This window comes from Hemicordylus capensis, chromosome 1, assembly GCF_027244095.1.
Source record: "Hemicordylus capensis ecotype Gifberg chromosome 1, rHemCap1.1.pri, whole genome shotgun sequence".
Classification (NCBI taxonomy): Eukaryota; Metazoa; Chordata; class Lepidosauria; order Squamata; family Cordylidae; genus Hemicordylus; species Hemicordylus capensis.
Window position 1 is genome coordinate 106818160 of NC_069657.1, and position 22705 is coordinate 106840864.

A 22705-nucleotide genomic window follows, 5' to 3' on the forward strand; every position below is an offset into this window, starting at 1 on the left:
TAATTACGTGGAGTTCTTCTTAGTGTCCACCAGTCTAGGAAAGAGGATAGTTCTTGCTGAGTGGCAACAAAGGAGGGGGCAACCACCACCCACCACGCTTTCTGGCTGACATTATAAAGTAACGGAGCCGGGGATAGCTGGGACAGCACCATGCAGGAAGCAGACCTGCTCAGGATGGGAGTCAGAGTGGCTGCTGAGGACCAATGCCATAGAAGGGCTTCCTGTGCTCATAGCCTATTGCTTGTAGTGGTGGTGGTGGTAATGTTGGCGGCAGAGTGATTGTCTTAGGGCGCATCCAGTTAGGGCCCATGGAGGGCAGTTTGTTGAGGACTCTTGAAATCTCGAATTGACCTGTGGCTGCTGACTGGCCCAGAGAGATGCTTCCTGCATTTCCAGAGGTGTGTTATAATCCAAAAGCAGGAGTGGGAATAGCGGTCATGTGAATGTGCTGGAGGGGTGAGCTATGATACTGCCCAGACCTTTCCATTATGCTGTATGTCTGTACACATGTACATATTTGTGTATGAATACAGTATACACAGTCTGGGTACAGGCCCCCTCAAATGCAGGGTACAGACAGGAAATAGGCTACAGTACATATGTTGAACATAATGTGTGAATAACTGTATGTGTGTATTGATCTGTATACTCTATACAGATGGTACATATGTTAAACATAATGTGTGAATGGTGGTTAACGTGAATGCTGGGGTAGGAGATTTGCAGGGGGAAATCAGTGGGGAGGAGCAGCAGGACAGGAGTTTAATCCCTCCTGCACCAGCTGATTCCCTCTGGGAATGCTTCTTGGCTCCCAACACCCCGGCCACTGCAATCTACTTACCTATTATGTATGTATGTATGTATGTATGTATGTATGTATGTATGTATGTATGTATTTGATTTCTATATCACCCCTCCAAAAATGGCTCAGGGCGGTTTACACAGAGAAATAATAAACAAATAAGATGGATCCCTGTCTCTCCAAAGGACTCATAATCTAAAAAGAAACATAAGACAGACACCAGCAACAGTCACTGGAGGGGTACTGTGCTGGGGGTGGATAGGGCCAGTTACTCTCCTCCTGCTAAATAAAGAGAATCACCACGTTAAAAGGTACCTCTTTGCCAAGTTAGCAGGGGTAATGTATGTATGTATGTATGTATGTATTCTGTCTGTCTGTCTGTCTGTCTGTCTGTCTGTCTATTTATCCACCAATGGATGAATGAATATTTGTATACTGCCCCAAACTCACATCTCTGGGCAATTCACAACAAACTAGTTAGGCTAGCTGCTTAGAGGGAAACCTACAAAATGGGTGGGAGACATTTGCAGTTAAAGCGCTGGCACATTCACAAAGGTTCAGCATCCCCTGTTGCCCAAAGATGGTTCCCAGCAAACACCCCTTTCAACTCTGGCATTAACATGGAGTTGGGAGTCATTGCCAAAAGAGAGACAACTGAAACAGAATATCTTCAAGCAAGTATATAAGCATCCAGGTCCAAGAAGGAAACAACAAGAGGGAAACATCTGCCTGGGTTATCAGTCAACATCATGGTGATCAATCCTTGTTACATCAAGAGTGTGTGTGTGTTTCATCCTGGATGAATTAAGGGTGGGGGTCTACTAAGCAGTTAGTACAAAAATATAAGCAGAAGCAGACACTTGTATGATGGGCTTGTACATTAAAGTGATGCCAGTTGCTAGCATAATGTCTCATAAAGACATAAAGAAATGCCTTACAAATAGTATGCCTGTTAGTCAGTTCAGCTGCATATTGCCAACCCTGACTGGTGGAAATCCTCCAGGATTTTAGATAGGGGTCTTTCCCAGCTCTGTTATTTGATCTTTCTAACTGGCAATACCAAGGACTGAATAGGAATCCCTATATTGTAAATGCAGAGGAGATGCTCTACCACTGAGAAACATCCCCTTTCTTATACAGTGGGGCTATTCTGACGATCAGCAAAAATCAGGCTAGCCTCCACTAGCCTCATTTTTGCTGATCGTCAGAACCACTGGGCTCGCAGCCGAGCCTGGTGGTTCTGGAGCGGCTAACCCTCTCTGGAACTCCTGGTAAAAAGCAGGTTTGCAGAGCGAGCACTCCACAAACCTGCTTTTTACAATCATGAGTAGTCACAGCGCGCCTTTGCGCTGTGCCTACTCATGAGTAGACCCCTGGCCGGGAGGTGAAAAGCTGCCTCCCGGCTCCAGGGGTCTCCCCATTATGCTCTGTGCACTCGCGCAGGGCATACTGGGGCTTGTGGGGGCCATGCGGCCCCCGCTCCCCCACCCCCCGCCGGCTCCATCACAGAGCTGGCAACCATGTGGGCAGCCGATCCGGCCGCTCAGGGCTCCCTGCCCGCTCGTCTGCGGGGAGAACGGGCTTAGCCCACTCTCCCTGCAGTTTCTAAAAAAGCGGGTCTCACGGATCGTGAGACCCGCCTTAATATCATTTTAGTTGGGATTACTTCTTGGGAGCATACTACCCTAACATGATGTGAACTCTTACTTTTATTGGTCATTGCTTTTAGGCACAAGTCAAGATGCTTGGGACCAGTGTTCCCTCTAACAGGGATTCCCAAATGTTGTTGACTACAGCTCCCATAATCCCCAAGCCATTGCAGCTGGGGATTCTGGGAGTTGTAGTCAACAACATCTGGGAATCCCTGTTAGAGGGAACACTGCTTGGGACTTCGGGATTTTGTTTATTTTTTTTTTGCTTTTAAATTTTTTATTGATTTTTACCATATCATAACAATCTTGTTACATCCAATCAAACAAATGTTGACTTCCCGCTCACCGCGCGAATCACTAACTATACAATCCAACCTATAGTAATTCAAAACATATATCCTATACCTTTCAAACTCATTTTACTCTACCCAACCTGCTAATATTACTAAATTTCAAACCCTGTTGAAAAATCAATATTAGGAAAATAGTTCTTTAGGTATAATAAGAATGGTTTCCAATCTTCTTTAAAACATTCCAGGTTTTGATCTCTTAGTACTGTAAGTTTTGCCATCTCAGCATATTCCAAATTTTTTTTCAGCCAATCTTCTTTTGAGGGCAATTCATTATCCTTCCATTTCTGCGCATATACTATTCTGGCCGCCGTGTTTGCATACATAAAGAATGTTAAATTTCTTGTGGAAAATTCTCCTTACGTTATTCCCTACAGGAAGGATTCTGGTCTCTTAGGAAATGTCATTTTAAAATTTTTCTTTAACTTATTATATATCATGTCCCAAAAGGCCTTTGCCTTCCTACAGGACCACCACATATGGAAAAAAGTTCCTTCACAGTGTCCACATTTCCAACATTTGTTTGAAACATTTTTATACATTAGTGCTAATTTTTTAGGTGTCAAATACCACCTGTACATCATCTTATAATAATTTTCTTTTAAAGTATAACATGCAGTGAACTTTAAATCCATTTTCCATAATTTTTCCCAAGCTGCCATATCTATATTATGACCCACATCTTGAGCCCATTTTATCATAGTCGTTTTAACCACTTCATCTCTTGTCTCCTCCAAAAGCAACAGCCTATACATCTTAGAAACTAATTTTTCATCATTTTCACACAGCTCCTTCTCAAATCTCGACATTTGATCCTCAAATCCAACTTTAAGATCCTTCTTATAAACTTCATTTAACTGATGATACTGAAACCAATTACTAACCAAATTTTGTACTTTAATTAGGTTTTTTAATTTACAGCCCTTTTCTTGGAAACATAACAAATCCCTATACGTAGGTACCCCATTCCGGTTGCATGTTTATCTCTTTATGTGCTAAAGCTTCAATCGGGGATAGCCATAACGGAGTTTTAGGTTCCAACCATTTTTTATATTTTACCCACACTCTCATTAGACTTCTTCTTACCTAGTGATTAAGGAAACCTTTATGTACTTTACTTTTATCATACCACAAATATGAATGCCATCCAAACCTTCTATCAAATCCTTCCAGATCAAGTATTCTGTGATTTCTTAATGTTATCCATTCTTTTAACCACATCAAACAAACAGCATCAAAATACAACCTTAAGTCTGGCAGGGTAAGACCACCTCTTTCTTTAGCATCTGTTAAATTTTTAAAATTAATTCTTGGTCTTTTCCCTTGCCAAACAAATTTGGTTATGTCCTTTTGCCATTGCTTAAAACAAGTTAAAATTATAGGAATAGTCTGAAAAAGAAAGAGCATTTTAGGTAAAACATTCATTTTCACAACTGAAATTCTTCCCATTAAAGATAAGTTCATTCTAGACCATCTTTGCAAGTCAGTTTTTACTGTATTCCATATTTTAATATAATTATTTTAAAAAACCAAAGCGTTTTTGTTTGTCAACCAGACGCCCAAGTATTTAATTTTCTTCTCCACTTTCAGTTCACTTATTTCAGAAAATCTGTCCTTAGATTTCTGATCCATATTTTTTGTCAACACCTTCGTTTTAGTCTTATTTATATAAAACCCAGCCAGTTGGCCAAATTGTTGTATTTTTTCCAAGAGTCTTCCGATCTTCTCTAATGGATTTTCTAGAAAAAACACTACATCATCTGCAAAGGGTCTTAGTTTATACTCCTGTTTCCCAATTTTTGGGCCTTGTATTTGATCATCTTCTCTAATATTTCTACAAAGCACTTCCAGTACTAATATAAAAAGTAATGGGGAAAGTGGACATCCTTGTCTAGTTGGGACTTCGGGATTTTAAGACTTTAAGACATATGCTCAGTTCTACATATGAGGCCCGGCTTCAGTGCCAATATCTGGTGAAGTGAGGTTGGCATCTACGAGAAGCAGGGCTTTTTCTGTGGAGGCTCTGACATGGGGGTCTTCTTCATTTTGGAGGCCTACTTGACCCCTCCCTCTCCTTCTAGCCTTTGGTGAAGCCCTAGCTTTTTCTCAAAGCATTTAGGAACATAGGAAGCTGTCTTCTACCCAATCATACCATTGGTCCAGCCAGCTCAGTATTGTCTACACAAACTGGCAGCAACTTCTCCAAGGTTGAAGGCTGGAGTCTTTCTCAGCCCTATCTGGAGATTCCAGGGAGGGAACTTGGAACCTTCTCTTCCCAGAGTGGCCCCATCCTCTAAGGAAAATATCTTACAGTGCATATCTTACACATAATTTCCCATTCAAATGCAACCAGGGCAGACCCTGCTTAGCAAAGGGGACAATTCATGCTTGCTACCACAAGACCAGCTACTTGGGGTGAGAGTGACTGCTGTTGCTGTTTATTTGTGTTTGCTCTATACAATGGTGGCTTGATTACTGTGATGCCATTTTTTGTTGTTGCGCTGTTTGTTTTATGTTTAATTATTACCTATTTCTTGGCATTCTTAAGGTTGTAAGCCACTTTGGGCTGCAATTTACTGGGAAAACTGGGTGCCTTTTTTTTCTTAAAAAATGAATGAATCAATAATAAAATCCTATAATTATGTAATGCAATAAATCAATGGTATTTCAAATTTCTACCATGCTAAGAAAAAAGGCAAGATTTCATAAGTTAAAATTAAATGTTTTCCCCCTTATAAGAGCAGTATACATATAGCAGGTTATTCGGATTTTCTCTTTTTTTAAAACCACAAACAAACTTTTCCTCACTATCTTACTACCATCTGTTTGGTTAACATGATTTGATCCCAGCCTGGTTTTCTGCAAAGAAAAGGTCAGGAGGAAAATGAGCTGGATTCTCATTCCTTCTCGTTGTCAGGAAATCTAAATTAATCCTGATTATACAAATGAGAGTGATGTCAATGAACTGGGTTTTTGACACAAGAGTATTTCTTTCTATTAATATTTTTAATTGGCTGAGGTCAGTTCTAATATTACTACAAGTGTTTTATGTTTAATTGTGTTTATGCATGTTTCCTAGTTACCTACATACACTATTATCCCACCCCACCCAATAAAAAGAATAGGATAGTTACTTGAAATGGTTAAAAAATATCACATATTCAACACAACATATACTTTTAGAAAAACACATCATATAAATTTTTTCATGCTGGCTTCCTTGAAAGACATTATGTTAACTATCACACTGGATCTGCAATGCGTCTCTCGTAGTTGTGGTGTAGCACTTACACCTCATGAACCTCTAGGTTTGAAAACGAATAGCATAGTGGGTTCTATGAAACGTTTCATTCTTTTTCTGTGTCTCACACAGGTGTCAATCATAGCAATGTCAGTGCAAATAGTGGTGGATCAAGGATCACAACAGCATGAGCTGAACTATAGGAATACTAAGTGGTCCCTGTGACTCTGCTGCTCTGGTGTGTATGAGGGGCTCTGAAGCACATGTGGAGTTTGACACGAGCAGGAGCTTCTCGCATCCTACAGTCTATGCCTGTATTCTTCATTGCAAAACCTGAGCACCATGGTGGCTTCCATCAACCTTAAGTGTGTCTCCCTTGCTAATTAATTATTAGGCCTTCATGCATGTGGACAGAAAGTGGTCAAGGAACAGCACTAGAACATGCTAGGCCAAGGAAGTAGAAACCAACCTCCAAAGAAATTCAGGATGAAGTCCTGGTCCAGGCCAAACCAAATGTGGCTGGGAAATGGTCAGAAGCTCTCACAGTTTTAAAGCATATTAATAGCTGCTCTGTGCGTATTTGTGATTTGGGTTGAAGCTTCACCTTAAGTGACGCAGCAGAAAACTAACAAGAAGAAGGTTGCCAGTTCAAATCCCCGCTGGTACTATATTGGGCAGCAGTGATATAGGAAGATGCTGAGAGGCATCATCTCATACTGCGCGGGAGGAGGCAATGGTAAACCCCTCCTGTATTCTACCAAAGACAACCACAGGGCTCTGTGGGCTCCAGGAGTCGAAATCGACTTGATGACACACTTTTACTTTACTGGAGGAGAGATGCATAGCTCTTCCCCCATGCTATTTTCCCCAATTCAAATTGTACCCCTTCCCAAGAGCTACTATGTGCCCTGCAGGGAGAAACCTTAAAGAGACAGTTAAATAGTTTTGTTCTCAGAACCCTACATAGCAAAAGCTGCCTTTAGCTTGAGTAACTGGGCTTGTTTTTGATGCAAGTTAAAAAAAACAGTGGCCATAGAATTTTATAATGCAAAGGTTTCCTCTTACCCAGCAGAAAAAGGTCAGCAAAAACACAATTCCATCTTTTGCTACACTAATTATAATCCAGCTCTTCCATGAAAGTGTTACAAAGAAATAGAACATAGTAACATAGGAAGCTGCCATATACTGAGTCAGACCATAGATCCATCTAGTTCAATATTGTCTACATAGATTGGCAGTGGCTTCTCCAAGGTTGCAAGCAGGAATCTCTCTCAGACCTATCTTGGAGATGTCAGGGGTGGGGGGGACTTGGAACCTTCTGCTCTTCTCAGAGTGGCTCCATCCCCTAAGGGGAATATCTTACCGTGCTCACACATCAAGTCTCCCATTCAATTCCAGTGGCTGACATGATATGCAATGATACAGATCCACTCTGCACTATGTCAGGGCTGCTGTGGATTTGTAAGGTACCCTTACATTGTTGGGAATGGGTGGTTGTGCAAGAGCAACCACTAATGTGCGCTCAAAGGTTTTGTGATTTGGAGTATATGAACTGTAGTAGTTAGGTAATATGGTTTCTACATCATGCTAAAAACTTTACAATTCAGGAAATTCAAATTCTGGACAAAGAACAACTGGATTCAGGAAGCCATATACCTTTTGTGGAATTTGCATCATTTATTTCTGGTACTGCTATGCTAGTTATGAGAGGGGCATGCAGCAATGCAGGGCACAGAACCCAGGAAGCTGTCTTATACTGAGGGCAGCTTCATAGAGGGAGCTTCATAGAGTCAGTAAACCAGGAACCTCTGGTTCCTGATGAGTGTGTGCTCTCAGTAGGTGTGATGTCTGAATCCACCCAAGTCCAGTTCCCACACCAGATTCCTAGGACTCTCTCCGTATTCTCCTGAGATTCTCTATTCACTTGTAACCTACATTTGAAATTGGGCAAAGAATCTTGAGAGAATGTTGGATGAATATTGGGAATCCAGCATAGGAACTGGATTTGAGTGGGTTCATGCACTCACCTGAACTGAAGCCACCTGGGTCAGGTGGTCCATCTAGATCAGTACTGTCTACTCTGACTGAGAGCAGCTCTCCAAAGTTTCAAACTGTGGTCTTTCCTAGCTCTACCTAGAGATTGCAGGTATTGAACCTGGGATCTTCTTCATGCAAAGAGGTACTCTACTAGCTATGAGCTATGACCCCTCCCCAGGGGAAGAGTAAGCCTTATGCTGGACCACAAAATCAAATTCAGCTTTTTCTCTGGCTTCTGAGATCCCAGCAAGCATTGCCTACACAAGTTCAAGGATATCTTTGAATCTATAATGCCTGAGGACTTGGGTTTTTTCTAAATGAATGATGAGATGAGGAAGTTAAATTTTGCATCTAATACTACAGCTGTGCTTTTTCTGCACTCCTGTGGAATCACAACATACACTCAGTGCCAACTTAGGATAACCATTCAAAGAGTAAAACATGGCAAAAATGGAGGTAATGGAGACTCTTAATTCCCATGATCGAAAAGCAGAAAAACTTCAGGACTAAAGGTCTGTAAAAGCAATGCATACCAACTGACAGACATAGAAAGACTGAGGCAAGGTTTTGCAAGGTTTAAGCTTGTTGGTGGGGAAAGCTAGCTCCACCGATGTCAGAGATCCTGTCAGCTTCTTCAACAGTGGCATAGTTACACCTTGTGTCTGTGCACTCTTGCCCTCACAGCTCACAGGAACTGGGAATTAATTTCACCGACGTTACTGGATTACTCTCATGTGCTCCGGCAGACATTAAAAAGTTAGTGTCTGAGCAGAGAGCAAAGTATCTGGGTATCTGGTGTCTAGTGTTCAGAACCTGAGTATATTTCTGCCTCTCACTTCTTGATTCTTCCGGCTAACAACATGCAATATCTTGAGTTCATGTCTTGATGGTGGCACAAATGGAGAAGGACCAACAAAATAACTGGAGGAAATATCAAAATGCAGTTGAAGATGCAGTGCAGCAAAAGAGACTTCCTTTGCAAACTATCTGACTTACAGCTGGATGGTCTAGCCAGACAAAAGATGTACTTCTGCGATGACTCCTGTATGTAATGTATGGCAAAAGAGGCTTGAAATTGCCTCACAAGTACTGAGTTTATTGGTAAATTATTCTTGATAGTTATCCAGTGCCACCTGTTATGTGGAGTTCCCTCCCAGACTGCCTGTATAGTACCACTTCTTTTTCTTTCAAGTTCCTCCTTAATCCACCAATTTTCCCACAGTGCTTTTGGCCTAACCCACCTTAGTCCTCATCTGAAATCAAACAACACCTAAGTAAGTGTAAGCTGCACTATGGTCAAGTTGCTATCTCCCTTTCTTGCTGTCCCTTTCTTGCTATCTCTTGCTATCTCCCTTTCTCTTTTCCCTTAATCTGTTTCCCTTCCACTGTTTATATTTGGATTGTAAGCAACTTGGATCAGACAGACAGACAGACAGACAGACTTTTGGTACTCTTCGTCCCATTACTTTTTGAACAGGTTTGTACCTGTTCTTCCTGATGAGTGCGTGCTCTCAGTAGGTGTGATGTCTGAAGCCACCCAAGTCCAGTTCCCACACCAGATTCCCAGGACGCTCTCCATATTCTCCTGATATTCTCCATGCACTTGTAACCTATATTTGAAGTTGGGCAAAGAATCTTGAGATAATGAAGCTTGAGAGAATCTGTTCTTATACTTGTATAAGTCCTGCAATAGGACCTGAAGAGGAGCCCATCGTTTTCCCTTGCTGAGCACTGGTCTGACAAAAATATTGTAATACAGTACATTGCATTGTACATTGGACTCAAGGAAGCCCTGAAGAACTACAGAACTACTTTCATTTTCAGAATGTCATTCTCAAAGTATTGCTAAAAATTAAATACCATCCTGGAAACTAAGCCAAACCACACTGTTCTCTTCAGCCATTACCTATAGCTTATGGTCAGAGATTAACTTCTACTTAATTACATATACATAAGGCCAAGAGTTTCCTTATTAAACATCTTATTTGTGTGCTCTCCATTCCACTGAATACTTGAGACAGTTAGTCTAGCATTAATTGAAAATCCAGACCTTGCTGGTGACCTTGTACCCATTAGAAGACAGTTAAATGCCAACTCTGTTCTCCCCTGGATTCTCCCCTGGAATCCATGCTTAAGCTGATAACTCCTTTGTGGTCCATTGATCTGTAAACTGACAGGTGCATTTGACCCTATGATCAAATCCATTGTCTGTTGCCATAGGTGGAAGATCTTCTACTGAGGTCAGTTTTCATTTTGTCTAAACATTTAATGTTGGTATCTGCCATTGGGTAAATTAAGTGTCAGCTATCTAAGTCTTTTTTCACAATGATGTTTTGTGGTTTGTAAAGCAAAATGATAGCATATCTCTCACTGATAAGATGACAGCAGTGGAGGCGGGGGTAAGAAAGCCTTCTCAAAAGCAAAACAAGAAAAATGACCAGTTCTTTCATATATTTACTACTGTATCGTGTATACCACCAATTTACATTAAAGCCAAAAGAAATGCATTAAAGGAATGTAGGTAAAATACAGTCTTGCATTCTGTATGCTGAATGTTCTTATATTCAACATAACGTACATCAAAATATTGTATATCCCCAGAGGATTCCAAACCTTCCAATGCAGGACAGGTTCAAATATATAATTACATTCTGTTTCAAGGAAAGGGAAAACGGCCAGTAAAATGTCCTTTAGCTTTTCCCCCACCTAGAGTAACTATTACATTTGATGAAAACTCTAGGATTCAAGCTCACATCAACTATGAATGGAAATACCTGAATTCTAGTGCCTTCCTTCCACATCTAGATAGGGTTGCTAGTGATGGCATGAAAACTTATTTATATAATACAGGGAAGCTATGCCAAGCTGCATTACATCTCACGACATGGCTTGAGCCAGACATCATGACTAACAGGGAACCTTCCTACTCCCTGGGCCACCTGGGCTATTCGTTAGAGGAATAAACTACTGGCAGTTCAAGCCAGGACAACAAACCAGCATCCTCCTGGAATGCTGGTCCTGGAAACCAGATGAACTCAGGCAGGCAGTGTCATGCCATTGCATGCTTCTGTCACTACAAGATTTGCTGCACACTCTAAGTCTGAACAAGCTGTCACTATGGGTCAAACTACTCATGACATTAAAAATATTATTGTATTTCTGTCTTCCTTTTTAAGATAGAAGTTGTAGGCTGCCCTCAGTCCTGATCATGACCACAATGTGTGGGAGGGGGTCTTTAACACAACACCAGGGGTGTAGCTATAATTGAGCGGAAGGGTTCAAAGAATCTGGGGTCCCCAGCTCCTGAGGGGCCCCCAGCTCCACTCCCCTATCTTCTTCATTATCTCCCACACTACAAGGGGCTGCCAGGGAGAGGGGCAAACACGAGCCCCCTCTCCCCTAGCTATGCCCCTGCACAACACTATATTCCCGACCAAAATGGTTCCCCCCACAGGCTGTTATTTGCTCTGGGAGGGGAGCAATAATTGACACCAGTGCTGCTGATAATTTAAAAAGAGAAAAAGAAAGATGGAAACAGACTGACATGTTTAGTGAAATGTGTAATTTGACTAAAGGAGGTCACTAGGTTGTCTTTTTTGTGCCTCACGATGGTTTCCTTACCTCTCTGTTGCCCCCTCTGCCCCAGATACTTGCCACTTCTCTAGCTGAAGTGCAAGGTGGTTGCTCAGACCAGGACATCTGACACTCACAGAATAGAAAAGTTGTTAGACAGAAGCTGTTCCAGTTGTCATCCACATGGATGACATCATATGAAGACTGCTTCATATTACTCCCCAAAGAGTTTTCTGAACACTGATCTCAGCTTCTATATGACCCATATAAAACTGCTACTTCAAAAGATACCATCCTTCATGATTTCTTCTGAGTTTCTGTTCAGGAATTGACATACTCTACTTTCTACATACATTCTTAATTCTTCCAGGCAAGTAAACCTTTAAACATCTATCTTTGGGTTATTAATTTAGATTAGGTCTTGGCTCACATTAAATTACTAATACACAAATGATGAGGCTTCCTAAAGGAAGCTAATAAGGCTGCCCAAAAAGGGCTTGTGAAGATTAAAAGTAATAAAAATGTAAATATTCTCTCTCTCTCTCTCTCTCTCTCTCTCTCTCTCTCTCACACACACACACACACACACACACACACACACCCCAGACACACCTTCCTTGGTGGTGTATAGCACAGGCTGTGCTACAAAACAGAGTGTTATGCTCATGTAACATCCTAAGCAGACACACTGTTACAAACTGGTTTGTCGGATGGTTGGTGCTTGGCAATTATTTTTGAGAAAACGAACTGAAATAGCAAATGAGAGTTGACTTCTTTACACCACTTAAGCTGGACAGTAGGACACTTTCAAGTAAGTGGATGGCAGCCTAACAAAGCACCAGTTAGATGGGAGAAGCTCTGGTAAAGAGTTTTAGACTAACACTGCACTGGGGAGTGCGGGTGGGTGTGTATGAGGGGTGGGGGGAGAGGAGAGTTTCAACAACTCCCCCTTTCCCCAGAACTGATAGGCATATTTTCAGGTCTCGCAAATCACTTCCTGGCGAAGGGGAGGTCATCAAAATTTGCCCCCACTGCTGAGCCAGCAGCAGCGCTGAGTTAGTTGAACTTTTCAGATTTATCAGCGCATAAACATAAGAACATAAGAACAGACCTGCTGGATCAGGCCCAAGGCCCATCTAGTCCAGCATCCTGTTTCGCACAGTGGCCCACCAGATGCCGCTGGAAGCCTACAGGCAGGAGTTGAGGGCATGCCCTCACTCCTGCTGTTACTCCCCTGCAACTGGTATTCAGAGGCATTGTACCTCCTCTGAGGCTGGAGGTGGCCTATAACTGTCAGAGGCTTAGCCCGCTTTCCCGCTTTTTAACTTTCAGAGGCTTAGCCCACTAAGGGAGCTTAGCCCACTTTCCATGGATCGTGGGAACCACTGGGTTCGCAGATGAGCCTGGTGCTCCCAAAGCGGCTAGCCCGTCTACAGCACCCTCCCCTTAAATGAGGTTAACGGAGTGAGTGCTCCATTAACCACATTTCGTTGCTTGTGTGTCACCGTGGTGAGTGGCGACACATGAGTAGACCCCCGACTGAGAGACTGCAAGCAGCCTCCCAGGCTTGGGGGTCTCTTCAAGATTCCCTGCACACTCGTACAGGGCATCCTGGAACGATCCCCGCAGCCCCCATTGGCTCCATGACAGAGCCAGCAGTTGTGTGGGCGGCCAATCCGGCCACCCAGCTACGAGCGGCTGCTCATTTGCAGGGAGACCCCCTCAGGCGCTTCACACATGTTGTGTGAAGCACCTCAGACTAGTAGCCATTAATAGACCTGTCCTCTATGAAATTATCTAAACCCCTCTTAAAGCCATCCAGGCTGTTGGCTGTCACTACATCTTGTGGCAGAGAATTCCATAGGATTTCACAGCTGCTCCTTGCAAGCTCTTTTGGATTTCACTATCCTAAATAGTTTGGTGTCATCTGTATCTCCCTTTGCACCAGTGCTTTGTTAGTTGGGATGTCAGCCAGTAGCTTTAAGAAATTTGTGGTAATTTGTACACATTAGAAACGTGATAACATCTCTGTCCTATCAGGATTCAAGCCAGCAGCATAGTGAGCTATAACAAAAGTTTACAGAGAGATTTCGTCTATGTGACACCACAGAGTTCTAGCCCAAGAAGGGAACTGTAGCCAGACTTGTAGACCCACCCTTATCTATATAGGCAGGGCTGGCTTCTAGTTTCAGGGGTCCTCAACAAAGTGCCCTCCATGGCTCTTCTCTTCCCTGGGTGGACCTCCAAGAATGTTGCCGAGCTTCCACTGCATGAAGGCTGCAGGCACAAAGGTCTCAGTGAACAGCCATTTTGAGAGACCTGGGTCCTCATCAGCTGCTTAGTGATGCCAACCCTTGGCATCAGCTTGCCCGTAGGCCAAATCAGATAATGTGATCAAGTCTGACTCCCACCACCACCACATCCTTATAAGAAATTCTGGGTCCATCTGCTTTATTGATCTAAATGACAAGGGTGCTCCATCTGTTGCTGCTCCCTGCCACAGACTAACTCTGCTTTTGTCACTTCCTGCATCTGCCTTTCCTGACTTGGAATTGCTTTGCATTCCACATGATGCTGCTGCTGATGTTGCACCAAAGCTCAGTCTGACATATGCTCAATCACTGGCTCCAGATGTGAGAAGACAAATGCAAACCTTGCAAAGTCTACATTTTTCATATGAGGATAAGCCCAATTCTCAGGTACAAGCTCAGGTTTTGGCACTGGAAAACTCAAGACGATTTTATTTGTGAAAGGCACCATACGAAGTCACATTTTCAGAATTAAACTCATCTTTTGGAACAGCAAAATCTGAGCATTTCAGTTCAGTTTTGCAAATGTTTGTGTGCGATGATATTATGTTTGCAAATTCCACTTTGGGATCCATGTCTTTTGCATTATTTTCCACCTGTATGCAGCCTTTTACACTAGTGATTTGAAAGCAGTGCTCTTATACAAGGATACCTAATTTGCATTGTAGTAGCACTTGGTTGGAAAGCTGTTTAGTGATCCTGTTAATAGAGATTGATGTTAAATAGCAAGCTAAACAAAAGCTGGAACAGATGTGACTTTTACTGGTGAGGATGTGGGTGAAAAGTCAGACCCCACGTAAGCAGCTGGATTGCTACCTGAACTGGGCCAATGTATTGCAGGATAGCTGCTGATATTTATTCACAGCCACCAGAAAGCTCTGACTCATAAAAATGCAGGCAATTTGATATTCAGAAGCCTTGAAGACTCATAAATCACTAGAGATCGTATTGCCAAAAATGCTGTTTTTAAAATCTGTGAGATTTCTGTTTCCTCTTCTGCTGTGTCTGAATTAGCATTTTTTCCCCTACCAAGAAAGCCTTCGGTAGGACTCATTACATTCTGCAGGTGATAGCTTGTTGCAATAAAATGGGATTGCCTGAGACACTACCATGTTGCTATCAAGCAAATTACCATATGTTATCAAATCATCTTGGAGGCAGGGCTGGCTCTACCATTAAGAAGGGTGGCCTGCCTGTGGGCAGGGCTGGCCATACCATTAAGCAGGGTGATGCGGTACCGTTAAAAGGAAACACATTGCCAATGATTTCGTTGATTATATATTTTCAGCATGTGGGGGAGGGAAGGTGCCATTTGGATGTTCTGCCTCAGGCAGCAAATTCCTTTTTACTTGACTTGGCTTGACTTGACTTTATGTACTCTATGTACTGCCTTTCTGAAATAGCACTCAAGGCAGGGCTGAACATACATGAAATGCAATAAGTACATAAGAACAGCCCTGCCGGATCAGGCACAAGGCCCATCTAGTCCAGCATCCTGTTTCACACAGTGGCCCACCTGATGCCTCTGGGGAGCCAACAGGCAAGAGGTATGTGCATGCCCTCTCTCCTGCTGTTGCTGCCCTGAAACGGGTATTGAGAGGGCTGGCCGTACAACCACCACCACCACAACGACAACAACAACAAAATCAAAGTAATAAAATGTTGTGCCATCTCTGCCAGCTGAGATGTATACAACTAATTAAAAGAAGAGTTGCTAAATTATAAGTTTATTACATCCTTCATTGCTTGTATTTATGGTCAACTGCAGCATCATAGGGGATCTGAAGTGTACACAAGGACTAAGTTGTGCCAGCTCAGCAGAGACGTATCTAGGGAAAATAGCACCTAGGGCAAACACTGAAATTGCACCCCCTGTCCAAACATCTGACACCCATCTTTCAGATAACTTTACCATCATATCAGCTGAAAAATACAAGTCAAGCTTGTTAATCTTTTAATATTACAAAAACTATTTAGCAGTGGACGTAGCCAGACCAAAAAATGCTGGAGAACTACAAATTTCAGTATGCTGGGGCCCATGAAATACCCAAATACTATGTGGAGGTGTACTTGGAAAACTAAACAGAAGTCCCTGACTAATTCTCTACTATGTATTGTAGCATCACCATTACATAAGTTTTAAAAATCAATGGAGAATTTGACTTTTCTCAGATACTCTGAAAATAATTAAAGGATATGCAGAGTAAACTGTGCCACTGCTTGGAATATATTCTAGTATTTCAGAAAGACAGTTAAAATGAGAGAAAGAGAGCAAGAAACTCCCAGTGGGCCTTAATACTACGGATTTCACACTGATTCAAAGACAAACTCACCATTAATAACCATATTATTAAGACATCACATTTAACTCACTTATCACAAGAAGCAAAGTAAGAGCAAATGAATACAATCCTAGCTCATAAACTTCAGCTCATTATTCACAAGCCCTGATTCTCTGTACATAGTGCCAAACTAAATATGTGTACAGTGTCTTATATTATATTAATTTTTTTAATGTTTTTAACCTGTAGCCCCTTCAGGGGGCTTCCCAAAGGCCGTGGGGGGTCTGCCCCCCCCCGCTGGCCTCTAGAGCCTCGCAGAGACCATTTGAGCATGTGCGGTGGCCATTTTAAAAAATAACATTTTTTGAAAAAAATGGCCGCTGAAAACAAAATGGCCACCGTGCATGCTCAAATGACCTCTGCAATGCCTGGCATGGCCTAGGGCCTCACAGAGGCCATCTGAGCATTGCGGTGGCCATTTTGTTTTCAGCGGCCTTTAAAAAAACCAATTTTACAAAATGGCACCCCCCTTCAAGTGGCGCACGGGGCACGTGCCCTGCCTGCCCCACCCTAGATACGCCCCTGCAGCTCAGACTTCTCTATTCATTTAATCATCAAGGAAAGCTCTGGTAGCACCTGAGATTACACATGGAGAGGTTTCCCTCAAAATACGGCTGCTTTTGACTGTGGCCCAGTTCAGATGTACAAGTTAACTGGAGTTGAGCATGGCCAAGGTCTCAATTCTTAACTCCAAATCATGCCCCAGATGTTCACCAAACCATGGTCAGCCAAATTTCAGTTGAAGAACAGGGGAGCCCCTCCCTGCCAACTGGCTGCCAAAGCACATCCCTGCCACCTCTGTGATTGGAGTTTGGAAATAGGCACAAAACTGCAGTTATAGCTGAGTCAGCATTCGGGCATAAAACTTTGGTGGCAAAACCTCAGTTGTTGGTGGTGAAACTTAGAGATTACTGAAGGTTCCAACTGGAGTTTGGTGAGGCAAACCAGGGTTAGCTTTAGCCCCATAGCTGTAGTTCTGTGCGTTCGGGCGTACTGTAGTTACAACCTCAGCCATCTAGCTATAACTGTGGTTATCCTGTATGTCTAGACTCAGCCATTGTGTACAGCCCCACAAAGCTGTATCACATTGTTTTCATGTGATAAGGAGACCCTAATAACAGGTCTGTTCTTGTTTCTCCTACATTATGATTTGATAGTCACAGTGACCATGAGTGAGGCACATATTGTTATGAATGGTGAGGAACATGACAAATACAGTACATCATATTGTTATTTCAATGGGATGCATGATCCGATCATTATTTTAAGGGTTGTGACTTTAATTTGAAAAGGATTTGCTTCATACAGCTGGGGGAAAGAACCAGGTGCATTCAATTAAAATTCTTATTTTTGAAATACTGAAGCTTTTTCTGATGACATATACTAGGATATAGGTTATTCACATAAAACACCTTGTAAATGTGTTTGGCCCATGAGCCAGCACCAAGAAAGTCAACCTCTTTCAGCTTGCTTCAGTTCTTTATTTGAGCAGTTCTAATGGTTGAGCTTTGGAAGCAAAGATCTTTGCAAGTAGGTTTGTGATTATATGAAATTCTGGAAATTGGGAAAATAATGAAAATCAGATTTGTTCAGTTAATTGCCTTTTGTTTAGCTGCCATAAAACTAATATCCTGTGCAGGGATTCACTAATGGATTTGAGGATCCTTGGTTGCCAGGCAGAGGTGAATAGATTTCATATGACCTCTTCTAGTGACTCCAGTCTAGTGCTTCTGAGACACATGTGTTGTTCTGCATGCAGACTATCCCATGATTGTGATCACATCCTAGCCTGTTTATCTGAAGGTTTCATTACAGAGTGACATGCCATGAAATATTTTTTTTCGTCTCCTGAGAGCAGAAGAAGCCCTCAGTGAAAAGAGGGGATGGATAGGACTGTGAACAGCTGCATGGGTCATCACCTGTTTATGATTGTGGCCATTCACATTCAGGCTGATCACACATTTTAAATGCTTTCCAAGAGGCATTTTAACATGTTGGGGAAACAAACATTAATCACTCTCTAGATGTTTTCACACATGACACTTAACTTGGCTTTTCCTTAAATTAGTGTGTAATACAAATATACAACTTGTGTGTGTGTGAGGATCTAGATTCCATGTTAGGAACATAGAAAGCTGCCTTACAACGTGTAAGACCATTGGTCCATCTAGCTCAGTACTGTCTATGCTGACTGGCAGCGGCTCTTCAAGATCTCAGGCTGGACATGCCAAGGATTGAACCTGGGACCTCCTGCATGCAAAGCAGGTGCTCCACCACTGAGTGATGGCTCCATCTCTTAATGTTCTTTCTACATTTAATGACATTCACATACAATCCAAATGAGAAAAGCTCAAAGTTGCTTTTTAGTACCTTGAGTGAAAAAGCTCTCAAGGTGTATTTGCGCCATCTTTTCCCAAGTTCATGTGTTTTCTCCTTGTTTTGCCTTTGATTATAATTGTCCTGCAATCTCTATTCACATTTCTTCTCTCTTTTTGGGGGGCATGTTTTGCTTTTATTCCACTCAATATCTGTGCAAGACCACCTTTTCACCAAATCTCCTGATGAAAATAAGACTGTTCGGGTATTCTGCTGTAGCAATTAACCTATTTATTAAAAAGAGATAAATGATGGTCAACAGCTACTCTAGCAGCTTGGACTGACTCCCATTTACATGGACAGTGCGATAGCACAAGCATCTGTCCTCTCTCCTTCTGCCTCATGGAACCATATTATTTGTTTGTTTAATTAATTAATTATAAAAGTAATTTCATACTGCTTCACCTGGGTGGCTCTAGGTGGTTCACAAATATTAGCCACTTTCTCATTCACCCAAGTGATCAGCAAGATCACGTGCACACAGAAATAGTGGGGACTCACTAATTGGAGAGCAGCTGAGACCTAGTGCAGTGGAGTTCACACAGGCTACAGTATGCTGTAACACCCACACCATTCTTTAAAGAGTGGCCGTGGACTGCAGAAAGCTAATACAGAAATAAGACGTGACTGAAACATGATAGCTAGTGTGGTGTAGTAGTGGCCAGAGTGTCAGACTAGGACTTGAAAGTCTCGTGTTCAAATCCCTACTCATCCATGAAGCTCACTGGTGACCATCATGGGCCAGTTGCTCTCTCTCAGCCTGACTTGCCTCACAGGGTTGTTGAGAGGATAAGATGGGGTGGGGGCATCATGTACTGTACATCACCCTGAGTGTCTTGGGAGAAGGATGGGATAAATATGTGATAAACACATCAGAATGGCACACAGCATAAGCATATTACAAAAGCAGTACATGGCGTGGCCCGTGCAAACACATCTGTAAGACCTATTTACACAACAAAGTTGTGTCAGTCTTATACCACTTCAGCTGTCATTGCTACCCTAAAGCATCCTGAAAAGTTTTGTTTAGCAATAATACTAAGAAATCTCTGTTAGTGATCCCTGGCTCTGAGTTCACAATCCCCAGAGTGAGGGCAACAGTTGTTATACCAGGATAAGTCTGTAGTGTGGATATCCTCTTAGAGTTATGAGTAGGCGGGAACAAAGTGCCAATAAGAGTAAGGAAATACCCTGTGGTTTCCTTAGGATGCTATTTACAGAGAAAGGCACAAGCTAGAAAGTGATGCTCTGTGTTTATCACATAGCAGTCATGTCCAGGGAAATGGAAGCTTGTGAAGCCTTTCTTGGGAGCCATGTCAGCATGAATATTTGACCTTGACATGTTTGCTGTCTGATATACTGGTTTGTTGATTTCTTTTCATCAGCAGCTGGCTTGGTACAAACACTGGCTCTGAAAACCAAGGAAAAAAGCCAGTACACTTCAGTTGCACTTTCTCCAACTTCTCTGCCAAAGTCCCAAACTTCATTTGAGAAATAAGCAACATGCCAGATTCTGTTGCTACTCCTACACAGAGCCCTTTGAAATGAATGGAAGCTGTGCAAGAGGTCTTGCGTACCTCCTGGGGGACTGTGCATGAGACGTTTTCAGTGGCTGGTATCCCAAAATTTCTGGTTGCTACTTATTGAGAAGTTGTGGAAAAGAACTGAAATAGCAAGGCAGTTAACACAGAGCGTAAAGGACAGCCATAATTAGATTACGAACTTTGGGTGGTGCACATTTCACCCAGTAAAATGTCCTTGTAGTGACGGGAAATCGCTCTGATTGCTATCTTTGGGATAGGAAATGAATTCTCTCACACATCCTGATTGCTGGTGATAATGGTTACGTTTTGCTTAACGTCACACTTAGGGAAATGCTTTCCATTTGCACAAGGGGGAAAGGGCAATTTTCACCAACTGTCCCCTTCCCTTTGCTGCCCTTGATGCCCCTCAAAATATTCCCCTGAGGGTTGGGAGACCTTCAGGAACATATTTTGGGAGGCATCAGAGGCAGCAGAGGGTGTGGAGGCAGGTAAAAATTGTTCCTCCCCCTTGTAAAGACCAGTGCTATCCGGGATGTCCCAGGGTCCTTGGATTTGTCTACTGGGGTCCAGGCAGGGCTGTCTGACCGCATAGCCTACCTGTCTGTTCAGTCCTGGCCAGCCCCTTTGCACATGGCTACCTCCCCCCACTGCCAGGGTTATCCTTGAGTCTGGCAGGTCATGACCCAGATGAACTGTCAGCAGTAGAGAAGGGGTTACTGTGACTGCCACTTGCTTGGATGGCTCCCTTGCCTCTCTGTGTGGCCTGAGCTGCTCCAAAGTGCTCTGGGATGTCCTGAAGACAGCTCAGTGCTCAGAGGAGTTGTGGTTGGTCATTTGTCTCTCATAGCCAATAGGTGTGTTGCTGGTGATGCAATTACATCCATTTGAAGGCAGGGTGGAGGCTGCTGGAATACCTTCTGAGTGCTTGCAGGCCATCCTGGGGGCAGGAGCAGAACCCATGGCGGCTGTGAAGGGCCTCCAGGGACTGTGTGGGTGGAACAGTTGAGGGCCAGAGCACAGATGCGTATCATGTGCTTTGCTTTACTCCCGGTCTTGGTTGGAGACCCACTGCCCTCCAAATGATCATGAGAACATGCCCAATAATTCATCTTGTTCTACAACTCTGGCTTTGACCGTTCTTTTGGCAGGATTGCTCTCTAAGAAAGTGGCACATTCTGCAACAGATCTGCAATTCCTTGCCATATCAGAGAATCCACATTAAATTATTATTATTTACATAGTGTCATCTGTGCACATGACATTTCAAAAAGGTGCCAATATGTCCTCAAAGGCTAGGGACTGGTTCATTTATGCATATACTGTAGACTACTTCATTTCTTTACCCTTGATAACTCTGCAATTGGAGTTGGTTCACACATGCATGCTTGTCACAAGCTTACGACAAGTAATAACTTGCATGAATCAATGAACCACCACAGATAGAATCAGTTGATTACATTTCGCTGCCAGTCATCAAACTTACAGTAGTCATGTATAAACCAGGCGTTGGTGACTGGCAGATGAATGCATGAAAGTCCTTGCATCAGAGCTGGTGTTCAGAACCTTCTGTCTGTGGTGATGTGTCCAAAATGGCTCATTCATGCATGGAAGTAATCACTTGGTGCTATAGCCATAAGATTAAAAAATAACCCCTACTTCTCTATAAGATGGACATGATAAGTAAAAACAATGACGAACCTTGTGGCACCTTAAAGACTAATACAGTTATAGTAGCACAAGCTTTTGGGTGGCCACAGGCACAAAATCAAGAGAGCAGGTTTTAAAAAATCCTATTATAGAGTTAATTTAGTATTGCTAGGAGGTTGTCATTGTCATCATCAATCACTGCTGAGAATTGTTACCATGTTTATTTTGTATACTTTTAAGCTTGTTAACTAGACTAGGCCTCTTGCACTTCCCTATGCATTTGACTGTACTGTTTTCAATATCTCCTCCTTTATAGTCATGCATATTTATACTGCCTAGTGACTTTATGCAGCTGATGAAGTGGACTGTAGTCCACAAAAGCATTTGCTACATTATATTTGATAATCTTTAAGGTGCTACAAGACGTGGTTGTTTTGTCTGCTATAAACCAATGGTGGCACTAGGGAAAAAATTGAAGGGGGCATAGAGGGGCATTTCTGGGTGGGTTAGCTGTGTTCCACATAGAAATGGGGGGCAGTGGGGGGCAAGCTACTTGTCTGGGAGGCCCTTCCCCCACTCCTGTGAAGCCACTCTTGCTACAAACTAACATGGCTGTCCCTCTGGAAGATAAATTATTAATTTATTATTATTTATTTTACACAGTCAGACAGGTGTTATTGACTGGTTTGTTTTATCTAGACATTGAGTAATTTATTATTATTTCTTGTTTACACAGTCAGACAGGTGTTATTGACTGGTTTGTTTTATCCAGACATTGAGTCCTTCCCAAGGACCTGGGATGGCTGAATTTTATCATCAAAACTGTTGGTTA

At 42.6% G+C, this 22705-nt stretch overlaps 1 protein-coding gene across 5 annotated transcripts in view; it reads right to left on the minus strand.

The window, feature by feature from the left end:
- Positions 1 to 22705, minus strand: part of BDNF (brain derived neurotrophic factor) — a 93581-nt gene that overhangs the window by 52574 nt on the left and 18302 nt on the right. The window contains exon 1 of one of the 5 annotated variants that reach the window (XM_053286636.1): positions 9568 to 9668. The exons of the other annotated variants lie outside the window; for them this stretch is intronic. The gene's annotated coding sequence lies outside the window, so the exon portion shown is untranslated. Of the gene's footprint in view, positions 1 to 9567; positions 9669 to 22705 lie in introns of those variants that run through there. 5 annotated transcript variants of the gene reach the window in all.